Here is a 13,376-nt window from a genome sequence, read left to right on the forward strand (position 1 = left end):
AGCAGGTATCATTTCTATAAGAAATAAGGTATTCAGGGCAAGTACAAAGGTACAACCTTTCTGATTGTCAAATACTCCTAGTTCATCAGATAGTAGCCTGCCAGCTGCTTTTCAAGGACACACAAGGGCATAATAGAGTTGCATGAGGTAGGAGGTAACATACGGTGAGGCAGTGTGGTCCCAGCTGCCCGCAAAAGGGGGCTGCAGCAATACTTGCAACTGTGAATATTAGATTCTAACAGTATCATTGTTAATATACGCACGACTCCCAGGCCATGCGGGGTATGTATCCCTCACCCTGAATTTTAAGGTGACCAAAAGTAAGCCGGTTGAAGCTTTGATTTAAGGGAGGGCAATTATTCCAGGGATAACAAAGTGAACTAGGTCTAAAGCTGGATTGAGCTCCAAGGGACACGTGATCAAACGTTAGTTAAGCAAGCCTGGTAGACAGAGGAAGTTGTCACTCCGCCCAGGGTGTTGTGGCTGCACTAAAGTGCGCAAGACGAGCATTCTTGGTTACCATGGTTGAGCAATCGAAAATGCCTGTACAAATCTCTGGTAAACTTCAACGAAGTATGTGCACGCTGCTCCCTGGGCAGGTTACGGGTTGTTTCAATGATGCATAAAATTACTCACCCTCATAGCCAGAGTAGACAGGCTGGTTGTGGAAGCAGTCATCTAAACAAGTGTGCTGCTGTTCCATAAATTAGGGGAACAGGTGTTAGCCACAAAAGTGTTAGAGGGATAACAACCACAGGTTGCAGGAGGTTGGAGCCTACATTATCTTGAAGGGTGACATAGCTATGACTAAGAGTAAAACTCCCTCCTGGGTGTCCATCACATTCTTACAGGTCATGTGAGGCAGTCGAACACTCCTGGAGAAGGATGAACAGCGCCATGCGCAAGTTCACAGAGTCATGGGGCTTTGCTTCATCAGGCATGGGCTAATCCAGACGAACACCATAGGTGACTGTGGAAAGTTGGGGGTGCACTTGTCACAATTAGGAATGGACCTGTTCCCCTTGGATTTGCAGGAGGCCTTGAAATGGCAGGTTACAGGTTAGAATACAGCTATGTTGGGGGGGGCTCTGGCGGCGACGGGGGGGCCAACTCCAGAGCTGTGGCGGAGTTACAGGGCGATCTGGAAGCAGATGGGTACAGAAGGGTACCTCTGTACAAGCACCATAGGGGTGCCAAAGCCAAATCCCAGGAGCATCAGGGCAGGTTCCTGGAAAACCGGGTCGGCACCCTGTTAGTCCTTCGGGCGGTTGGGGGCCTGACCAACTGGGGGCTTGCCTTGCTATGCTCCGCCCTGAAAGGGTTGTGAGTAATAAGGGACCAATGGGTCACGTGATCCGGAAGAGGCTCGCCCAAAAGGTGTAGCACTAAATGGGTTACCCACAGTGCTGACTCATCAGGCGGGCAGGACAGCAAAGGTTGTTTGCAGCTGCCTGCCCTTGGATCGCCCGTAAGATAACCTACCATATTGCATTTTGTATGGAATAAACGTGCAGCATTATTTTCCCATAACAAAAGTTGTGTTGTGTATTTATTTATTTATGTATGCTCAGACTGTGGGCGGGGATGTTGCCAATAATGGCACTAAGGATGTGCACAGAGGGGGTGCTCACATAGTCTAGTTTGGCTGGTAGAGAGTTTCTATTTAGTTGAAACAGTAACTGAATGGAATGGAGGTTTGGTTGTGGCTGTGAGGCTTGTACAGACAGCTTGAGGATTTTAGTAGGAATGTAGTAATACAGAACTACAGAGAGATGATTAACCATAAACTGGGGCGTGGCTTGGACGCCGATGGCGATGGTCGCCTGAGAGCTCGGCTCCGGGATGGAGCCCGTGATAATCCTGCAGATCGGAGGCCGTGGGGCACCCTAGTCCCCGCAAACCGTCGATCGGACTGACTGGGACCTGCCGAGGCACCTGGGGCAACTCGAACATGAGTTGATCCGACGGAAAGTCGTAGTTTGTGGTCCCGCGGAGTGCGGCCCAACATGGCGCCCGGACCTCTTTGTCCCCTTGGTCGGGACCTTTAGTCTGGAGGGGCGTCGTTAGCTACAGCGCACCCTCCACCTTTTCATCTCCCTGTGATGTGCTGGTCTGGATGTCGCTTTGATCGGACTTTGGACACGGTGATCGCTCCTGGATGATCGGATGCCCACACTACAGTGGACCTCGACTCACGGACGCCTGGCGGCCCTGGCTGCGGTGCCGACCCCCTGAGCCGTGCCTGGCTGCATCCCCCCGAGTGACTGACTTCCATGGGCAGCACGGCGCCTTGGCGCCACAAAGTCTGCGGTGGTGTTGGAGACCCTCGTTCCAGATCCTCATCGGCCAAACGGGCCTGCCCGACCTGGTGCCGATTGTCCCCGCCTCCTCCTCAGTGCCTTCCGACGACGCGGTGGTGGCGCGGTCCGAAGTTGTGGAGGTCCAACAGGCCCTGGAGACGGAGATCGCCAGAAGGCCACTAGCCGAGAGAGACATTGTCGACGCCCGCGCTCGGTGGCGCCGCTGACTGGCTCTCCACCGTGTGACTCCTGCGCCATGGGGAAACCGAGGGGAGCCAAAGGGACCACCCCAGCCGCCTCAGACTCGGAGGCCCCAGACAAAGAAGAACGTGGGGACCCGGATAGTTCTGGTGGTGCGCCATTGCAGCAACAATTTGACCGGGTCCTGGAGGCGATCGCGACCACACGCTCGGCCCTCCAACAGGACATTGCCCAGGTGGCGACGAGTCTGGGCCTCCTTAGAGCTGACCACGGCAAGCTTTCAGATAGGGTCAAGGAAGTGGAGGGCTCGATTAAAACCTTGGAGCCGGCACAGAGAACCCTGGCCGCGACGATGAAGGATGCCCTAACCCGGATTGATGCCCTGGAGCGGCGAGCGGAGGACGCGGAAGGTCGCAACAGGCGAAATAGCATTCGAGTGGTGGGCCTGCCGGAGAAGATTGAAGATGGCGACATGGTGGCCTACTTGGAAGCCTGGCTACGGGACACGGTGGCCCCGGAGGGTCTATCCTCCTTCTACACCCTGGAGCGAGCACACAGAGTCCCAGCGAGGCCGCCGCAACAGGGCCGTGCCCCCCGACCGGTGGTGGCACGGTTATTGCACTTTCGGGACAGGGATCTCATCCTTAATGCCGCCAGACATAATGGCCCCTTCAAGGTGGCGAACAGCCAGGTGAATATCTTCCCGGACTACACCTATGAGACCCAGCGCAGGCGGTTCTCATTCCTGGCGGTCAAACGAGAACTCCGGAGCGAGGGCATCCAGTACTCGCTCCTGTTTCCTGCAAGGCTCCGCATAATTGTCGATGATAAGACTCAGTTCTTTGATTCCCCGGAGGATGTCTGTAACTGGCTCGAACTCTATAGAGCCGGAAAGGATGGCTTTGGCTCCTCATCTCAATTAGCAGTGGAGCCTGGACAGCGACGGCGATCCAAAAGAATTCCGAGTCGCCGTGGCCGGTCGGGCGGACCCTCGACTGCGGAGACGTCGACGGAGCGGAAGGGAGTGTTGGAGGTGTTATCTGCGCTGTCTGGCTCACGGGATGGTACCATAGAAGAGGAAGCGGACCCTGGTGACGAGGGGGTACCAACGGACTCGGAGGAGTCGGTGACCGACAGTGTCCACACGCCAGTGATCACTCCGAAATCGGTTGAGGACCTTCTAGATGGACAGGGTTGACGGGGTGAGATGCATCCGTTTGGGTGGGGGCCTGCAGCGGGGGCGGCGGGAGTGGGCGGTTGCTCATAATCCCCGGGGAAATGGGGACGGGGTGCCCTGCTAGTGCCTTGAGGGTATTCTCTTATTGTTTTGGGCTCACTTTCGTCTCGGTAGCCCGAGCATCGAGGGCCCATTGCCAACGCCCAGCCCGCACCTGGCCCTTAAGGCCTTCCTGCGGTGGCGACTGCAGGATTAGTCGGGGACAGAGGGTTTGCTGGGGGTATGGTTTGGATGGGAACTAGATGGTACTATTTGGGTCCTGTTCTGGGGAGGGTGGGCAAGGGTTTGGGTCGAACCGGGGTTGTTGTGTTTTGGTTGGGGAAAATGGCCGCCATCGGTGCTGGGTTGATTGTTGCCCTTTTTTTGTTGGGGCCCGGATGGAGAGACTTTGCACGAACAATATGGGACAATGGCTGATGTTGCTAATGTGAAATGCATTACTTGGAATGTACGGGGGCTTCACACTATGTCTAGACGTCACAAAGTCCACGCTTATTTAGTGCGTAGAGGGGTGCAAATGGCGCTGCTGCAGGAAACCCATCTTACCAAGGCGGAAGGGGCGGCGCTACAGCGTAGGTGGAGGGGGCAGGTCTTTTGCACTTCGTAATCCGCGTATGCCAGGGGGGCGCTAATTTGGATCAGAGCTGGGGTTCCTTTTCAGGTTACGAAATCAGTGGTGGATCCGGAGGGTCGATATGTGGCCATTTCGGGCACCCTGGGGGGGAGGGACCTAAACGTTTGCTGTGTTTACGCACCCAATGTGGACCAGCTTGCCTTCCTTTCCGGGTTATCGGGCTCGTTGGCCCACTTCTTCTCCGGGCCCCTCTTGCTCGGTGGGGATTTCAATTCAGTAGTAGATGTGGAGAATGACCGCTCACATCCCCCCCTTCCTGACTCTCCGGTTCGCCGTGTGGCTAAAGGTAGGAGGGACTGGCAGATGCACTGGGGTCTGACGGATATCTGGAGGGCACAGCATCCCGACATTAGGGACTATTCCTACTTCTCAGGCTTGCACGAGTTACACGTCCGACTGGACGGGTTTCTGGGCTCGGCGGAATTGGTTTCAGCGGCGGTCCGGTCTGAATATTTGACCAGGACCATCTCGGATCATAACCCTCTCCTTCTGGACCTTCGCTGGTTTCCGGGGGTGCCGGCCGTGCCCACCTGGAAGTTGCGTCCCGAGATCTTGGAGGACATTGTATTCAAAGCGGACCTAGAAGACAAGATCTCGGAGTACTTCTCGTCCAACGGGGGCACTGCGGGTTCGAGGGCGATAGAATGGGATGCTTTTAAGGTGGTGGACAGGGGCTTCTGCATTTCCAAGAAGGTGGGCATGAGGCGAATCATCCTTGATGATTTAGAAACGGCAGATCGGAAACTCCGTGAGTTGGAACTCCGCCGCCCCGGGCGCCCGGAACTCCAGGAACGCACGGCAGCGGCGAAGGAGGCGGTAGCGGCGGAGGTCGAACGGCTACGCTGTTTCGACTAGAAGGCCTATATTGTTAGGTCCCTCGCAGAGGGGGACAGATCGAGCGCATTGCTGGCGTGGCTAGCTAATCCTACGCGCCAGACCTCTCTGACGACGGCCATGCGTACGGCGGATGGGACCGAAGTGCACACTCGGCCCGAGATCCAGAGCTGCTACCTGCACTACTATGAACGCTTGTACCGCAGTCGCTCTGCTAGAGACCCCGACCGGCTTGATGACTACCTACGACCCCTGGAGCTCCCAATGGTGGAACCTGACGTAGCGAAAGCCCTGGGTTCCGACATTGAACTGGGGGAGATTCGCAGCGCCATTAAAAAGATGGCGAGGAATAAGACCCCGGGTCTGGACGGCCTTCCGGTTGAATTTTATGCCGCTTATGCTGATCTCCTGGCACCGAGGTTGCTGATCGTTTACAGGGAGGCTAAGCGGCTTGGTCGGCTCCCCGGCTCGATGTGCGAGGCCTTAGTGGTTCCCCTCCTCAAGCCGGGAAGGGACTCGTCCGATCCGGCGTCCTACCGTCCTTTATCGATGTTGACGGTCGATTATAAAATACTGAGCAGCATCTTGGCATCGAGATTGCTGGGCCACATGAGCTCTCTGGTGCATGAGGACCAGGCTGGATTCATCCCCAAGCGAAACACGACCATGAACATCCGTAGGCTGTTCCGCTTGCTGGGAGAACCGCTCGTGGACGCCCCATGCCCGGTAGTCCTTTCGGTAGATTTGGAGAAGGCTTTTGACAGCCTGGAATGGGACTACCTGCGCACAGTATTACTCCGATTCGGCCTCGGGGAGGGTTTTGTGAGATGGACCACGGTACTATATACCTCGGCGTCAGCCAGGGTACGGGCAGGCCCGATGATCTCCTCGCAATATCCGGTGGAGAGAGGCACGAGACAGGGTTGTTCATTATCCCCGCTTCTCTTCGCGTTAGCAGTAGAACCTCTGGCGCTGCTGCTCCGGTCGGGAGCCCACTATAATGGCCTATGGACGCCTTCGGGCCCACATTATGTCTCGCTGTACGCTGATGACCTGTTGCTCTTTCTTGAGGACCCGGTTGCTGCCCTGAATGGAGCTGCGACGGCGCTTACGGCGTTTGGGGAGGTCTCGGGCCTTCGGGTGAATTGGACTAAAACCTGTCTTTTCCCGGTTCGTAAGGGTACACCTAGCCCTGATATCAGTAGAGAGATTAGGTGGGAACCTGACTGCTTTAAGTACCTGGGGGTGTACGTCTACCACAAACCGTCAGACCTCTTGGATGGAAACATAGCTCGCAGCACTCGCGCGCTGCGTGGTAGCCTGGACTTCTGGGCTACTCTACCGCTATCGGTAGCTGGACGGATCGCTTTGCTTAAAATGGTGGCGCTCCCCAGGTTGCTATATTATTTCCGGGCGCTGCCGATTTGGATCCCACCAGCCACATTTCGACTGTTACGGTCAATGGTGGTCGGATTCCTCTGGGGTTCGGGCCGCCGACGAGTGGCCCTCAAGACCCTGATGAGGCCGAAGGCTGAGGGTGGGCTGGCGGTGCCGGACTTTGAAAAGTATTACTTGGCAGCGCAGCTGCAGACTTTCACCCAGGAGGTCGCCAGGGAATTCCGAGGCCCAGAGGATAGGAGGGGCACAGGGATAGCTAGACATGTTCTCTCCTTCATAGCACTGCGACAGCGTTTGGCCTTGCAGGACTTGACGCTTGAAGAGAAGACCATTCGCTTGTGTTGGAACCGAGCCCACGCCCGGGGCCAGCTGCGGATACCGTATGCACCAGAAATACCTCTGGGCATGCTGACGGCCCTGCCTCATGGTGGTGATTGGTCACGATTAGCGGACTGGGAGGACGCGGGCCTACAGTTGGTGGAGGACCTTTACGAGGACGGGGCGCTTTTGCCCTTTCAGGAGCTCATTGATCGCTTCGAGGTTCCTCGCGGTAATTTTCTTTTGCACTCGGCCCTGGTCCGAGCGATTCAGGCGCACTGGAAGCACGGGCAGGAGGAACCTCCTACTTCTCAGGTGTGCCAGTACGTTATGATGTCTGCGGGAACTGTTAAGGCGGTCACTTGCCTATACGGCAGACTGCTCAATGAGGGGTTGGCCCCCTCACTACCTTAAGGACCCGTTGGGAGGAAGACATAGGGAAGGAGATCCCGGAGACGACCTGGTCCCAGCTCATGAGGCGGGCCTGGAAGGGCATGCGCCACGCCCGCTTTCAATTGGTCCACTACTACGTACTCCATAGGGCATATCTGACCCCGGCGAAGATCCAACAATATTTTGCCACGGACTCCGCGGACTGCCCCAGGTGCCGGGCGCCTGATGCGGACCTTCTTCATATGTTGTGGTCCTGCCCGGGGCTATCCTCCTACTGGCTGGAAGTGGGGGATACCCTAGAGGAGGTAACGGGGAGATCCTTATCGGTCGATGCGGCAGTGGGGCTCCTGCACTGGTTCCCACATACCCCCAAAAATAAAATCACTAGTAAATTCATTGATCTGGGGCTTCTCCTTGCTAAACGGGAGGTGACCAGGAATTGGAAGGCACGGGCTGGTCCAACGGGGGCCCGATGGCACAGTGAACTCTTGAAATGGGCGGCGGGGGAAAGCACGCTGCGGTACCAGTTAGCTAGGAGACAGCATAACGAGAAGGCGCAGGAGGCAGCGCTAGAATGGGAGACATTAGTGCAGGCCCTCAGAGATTATTGCGCTCCCAGCGAGTCCGAAAGTGGCGATGCAGCTCGCCCCGAGTCCCGATAAACGATTGCACTTTACATGTCTGCTGCTCTCCTCATGGGTCCTCTCACAGATCCTACTACGGCTGTTACCGTGCACTGATGGCGGGGTTGGGGGGGGGTTTTGGTTTAGTTCATAGTGTTTTGAGGGAGGGGTTTTCTTTTGGCTTTTTTTGTAGGATGGTTTAGAAAAGCAGATGACGGGTAGTGGATCATCCGGACCGGCTTCGACTCCCTGTTGAGTTCCCATTGGATATCGCCGCCCGACCCTTAGGTTGTGGGCTAAATGGCTGTGTAATGGTTCATCCTGCTGGGGGACTGAGGGATGTAATCTACTAATTTTGATTGAATTTATAATGCTGGTCGCTTTGTAAAAATTTACTGATTCCTGCAATAAAAATATATTAAAAAAAAAAAAAAATGATTAACCATAAACTCCTAAATAATTTTAGAGAATAATGAAGTAGAGAAACAGCACAAAAGCTAGCTGCAGAGTTTGGATCAGCACAAACTTTATTTTGTAGGGGTAGTACCACTGCTGATTCGAAGCAGGGGGACGAGGATGGGGGGCCGGTGCCTGTATTGAAAGAGTGATTTAAGAGATGTCCAGCCGGCAAATACATGTGAGGATTGGCTAGGGGTTTGATAATCTGTGGACTGAAGGGAGGTTGCTGCTTTGAGAATGGGAAATAACTGAGCAGGCATTTTGCAAGGAAGGGAAGGTCGTTCTATTGGATGGGATCTCTGAAGAAAAGTAGGCGTCAACGTTAACAGCTGAGAGGGAGGAACGTGTGTCAGGTGTGCAAGAGGAGAGAGTGTGGGAGTGCAGATGTGTTCCTGATACTAAATGACATTGGGGGATTTGAGGGTATTCATGACGCCTGGAGGCCAAAAGATTCTGTATGGTTTTTTTGCACTGGAGGAGGAGCAAAGGCATTTTGGTTCTCATTACTTTGATACTGGAGGTAATCCAGGGCTGTGGGTGACGTGCTGCAGGATTGTTCTATCTACATCAAAAGAGAAGGTGCTCAGTAGGGGTGCGAGGTTAATATGGATCTGATCTTAAAATAACGGCTGGCCACCGGGCAGTTTATTTAACTGGTCTCCTGAGCCTCTAGTGGGAGGACAGACGAAAGAAAGATGGAGACTGACATGCAATATATTTCCAGATTCAACCAGTAGTGGGTTTGGGGGCCCGTTGTAGCCCCCTTTGTTTAGGGGGAGGTGTCGCTGCTCTGGGGGGTACCCATGGTGGTGCTTGCCACGTAGTCCAGGTAAATGCAGTGCAAGCACTTTTAACATTATGCACGGTGCTGCAGCCAGCAGCATCGCCTGCAATGTTAAAAGCCCATTCTGGTGGACGCATCCTAATCACAGTGGTAGGACCGCTGGATGTCCTAAACACCGCTAAGATGGCGGGCAGACATCGTAATCAATAATAATAATATCCACATTTGTAAAGTGCGAACAATCACCCGTCAGCCCCTAGGTTATAGGAAAGGGGACACTATTGTTTAAAGCACTGTTAATAAGAGTAAGGATAAACTAAGAGCAATGCGCCTATTGTTTACTGAGTACCCCCGACCCCACTGAGAAGACTGCATTGTTAATTATATCATTCCCACTCAACTCTCTGGAGACAGGTTAAGTGTTACTTTTTTTATTTTGTTTTTAGTTGTTATTAAAAAAGGGCATAATAGCGGTAAGCCTTGTGCATAGATATGCATCATCACGCTATGTAACATAAAAGCATGTACATATATTAAGAACATTTGTAATAAAACCATCTTTTAAATAAAAAGATAGCTAAGAGAGCCAACCATTGAAGTGTATTTGTCCGGTGCAACCAATACCAAAAGATAGAAAAATGCATGATTTACTCTATACCGAAGGGAAAAACTGTAGAATCTAGAAGACTTTCAAAGACCCTGAAGACAATATATAGAATTTGTGTTGGTCTGGCAAAGGGTTCCAGGAGTGAGAGTTAGCAAAGAAAATGCGAAAACACAATCACGGACTGCGAAGGCTGGTGACACCCAGTGCACTGTAGCAGATATGACTCTTCACACCGCGTATTCCACATGATGGCTAGGGCTAGTATGCGAAAGACAAAACACATACCACTGGACAAGATGCAACCGCACTCAAATAATCAAGTCAAATAATTTCAAACAGTGAGAAAGAACTTAAGTAGTCGGTTGTTTCATCTAATGCACCTAAGCATTATGTTCCATACAGTTTTTATGCACTTTAAAAACAAATGTTTTCGTTCCTTTTTTATTTCAGCACAATATGTACTTTTTATGATCACCAATTTACTAGTAAAAGGATGCTTTGATGGCAGCCTGAAACCATGGACAGATAAGTGAGCAACGCTATCATTTTACAACTACCACAGAGTAGGAAGTCAAAGGCTGAGGTAACACTTTGAGAGGGTGAAGAGCATTATCCACAAGAGAAAACTAAAGCATGCTCTATTACCACAAATTACTTAATGAGTTGAGGTCAAAGTCAAAAGACAGTTTTCCGCGAGTCTTCATAGAGCAAGGAATGACTTTTGTTGAAACTGTTCTTGACGGTTGCATGATAGAACCACACAAGCCGTTAGAACGCTATCAATAAAACTAGTGTTGTTACAACGTCTTGCTTTAGGGAAAGCGCTGGACTGTGGAATAGCATTATTTACTATTTCAACTCTAGTCTGCGCAACAAAAGGGAAAGTGTTGGACTTAAAATCCAACACCAGTCCGACGTGTTCCCTAAAGCAAGCTGTTGTAAAGACTTGTGTGGTTCGTTTTGCCCACGTTGTAAAGGCACTGCGTGGTAAAGGTGGTTTCCCATTCTTGACAAATCAACAAAATCAGGAAGGTGTAGGCTCTCTGTAGCAACTGATGAAGATATTGTAATCCACAAAGACCTTTAATTCAATCAATCAGGACACTTGTAAAGCGCACTACATACCCGTGAGGGTCTCAAGGCGCTGGACGGGGGAGATGCTACTGACCGAAGAGTAGTCTTGAGTAGTCTTCTGAAGGCCAGTAGGTCTTGGGTCTGCCGTAGGTTGGTGGGAGGGTGTTCCAGGTATTGGCGGCGAGGTGGGAGAAGGATCTGCCTCCGGCTGTCGTTCTTCGGATGCGGGGGACAGCGGCGAGGTCGGCAGAGCGGAGCTTGTGGGTGGGGGTGTAGAAGCTGAGTCGTCTGTGGAGGTACGCTGGGCCGGTGTTGTGGAGGGCTTTGTGTGCATGGATGAGGAGCTTGAAGGTTAAATTAAATAAACAGTTAGAATCCACTCCTTGAGATTAAGGGTGTCTCCTCCACAGTGGGGAACACCTTTATGTTTTTAGGTCCCCTCACACACCAACAGGCCCCTTGGTGTTATGCTTCATCATCGGGGTCATCGTACCCCTCTACGGGGTACGGCGTGCTGCGACCTACGGAGACGTCGGAGCACTTGTTAGACTATGTGTGGTGTTGGTGAGGGGGTATTTTGAATAAATGTGAGTGTGTTGTGGGGTTTGGGAAATAGTGATAGTTAAAAAGAACCTGGCTTGTGGGGTGACTAAAAATTATTTAATAAGCCCCCGGGCTGGTGCTGTTAAAAATTAGGGTGGGAGGTCACTACGCTGACAATGTGCGTTACCTCCTTTTTGTGTGCGTCGACATGTTTCGGTGCCAGAAGCACCTTCTTCAGGACGGGGTGCACAAATCCCCACCTTACTCACGTTTCTCTAACTAATACCAGAATTTTCTAATAAAAGTGTGGAAAAATTACAGTGCAGGTAAAAGTAATGTACCTAGCAAAAAAAGACGTTGTCTATTGATCAACCTGTAAAGGAAAGAAGACATAACATTTTTTTCTGGTGGTCTCGCTCTCCATATCCATAGGTAAAATGTCCAGTGGTTACAGGTGACATACTATAGCTGTATTCCAGTGCTTATAGTGGGATAAAAATATTTTACAAAAAACACACTAGACTCACTGACATACAACATAGAGCACACACACTTAATGAGGAAAGTTTTGATCAGATATTTTCAAATCCTTTCCTGGTCGTAACACTATTGTTGGTAAAGAGGGAAAGGACAAAGTTTGTGTTATATCCCTGTAAAGTGAGGAGGAAAAATGTCAATTTCATGCCATTACATATTTACAACATACTGTTTTGGAGTTGTAGATAAACCTCATGAGCCAAAACGTCAGGATCTGGTGTGCTAACTAGCACCTGTTTGAGAAAGAAAGGCATATTCAGGTCTTGGTTTAACTCACATTCATGTAGTGGTGGCAGTGCTCACAATCATCAGACGTTTCTACTCACGATTTCTACGAGGAAATACCTCCCGATCGATCCCTACGTGGCTCCGGTGATAATTCCAGAAGGAATTTTGAAACCGGGGTTTTATACCTTTTCCCGGGTTGGAGTTAATTAGTTAATTGCATGACTAAGGTTTCCTTATGGCCATATATGGTCATTGTCGGTTTTAGTTAGTTAACATGCATGATTGTGGTTTCCTTATGGCCATATATGGTCATTGTCGGTTTTAGTTAGTTAATTGCATGATTGTGGTTTCCTTATGGCCATATATGGTCATTGTCAGTTCCTTGCTCGCGGTCATTGTTTTCTCGTGTCTTTCCTTCGCGCATGCGTCCATGCGGTGTGTTTTGTCCTGCTGTGCATGCGCTGTTATGGGTGTCTTTGTTACCCGTTATGCGCATGCGCTATCCTGCGCTTGTCTCATATATCATGATGGTTAGTTATGGCAATACAAATGATGTTTTTCCTCCTAACGGACACAATTGCATGGCGTTTCGTTGGAAAAAACGCCCACTTTGTTCATAATACTGCGTTTCATTGTTTGCTTGTTTTCTTTTGCCAAGGGGCAGAGAATACATATTACCAGGATGAGTGGATATATATTCTAAGGATGAATGAAAGATGCAGACCCCCGGGCATATTATGGTTCGTCTGGTAGATGCTCATGTGGGGAAAGTCTGGAAATCTTCATGAGACACTCTGTTTACATAAATTGTATTTACACCCCGTTGAAGAGGACATTCATCAGGGCATCATCTAAGTTAACTGACCCCAGGGGATATTGTCATTTAGACCTGTAGTGTTAGTTCCCAGTCTAAAAACCCATCTCTGCTCTTTCTCAAAGAGTCCTTGTTCAGATGGGAGTTGTTCAACTACTGTCCACCTGATGTCATTCACACAATGTCCATTCTCAATGAAATGTGTGGCCATTTTTGTCGTCGTCTTCTTGCAACGGATATTGCTCTTATGTTCCCCGATTCGTGTTTTCACTGGTCTTTTTGTCATGCCAATATACTCCAAATTGCAAGGGCAGGTTATCATATAAATGACATTTTTGCTGTTGCAGTTGGTTAGTTTCCGTTGTTCCCACCTTGTTCCGTTATTAAAAGTT

Source organism: Lissotriton vulgaris, chromosome 2_1 (assembly GCF_964263255.1).
Source record: "Lissotriton vulgaris chromosome 2_1, aLisVul1.2, whole genome shotgun sequence".
Classification (NCBI taxonomy): domain Eukaryota; kingdom Metazoa; phylum Chordata; class Amphibia; order Caudata; family Salamandridae; genus Lissotriton; species Lissotriton vulgaris.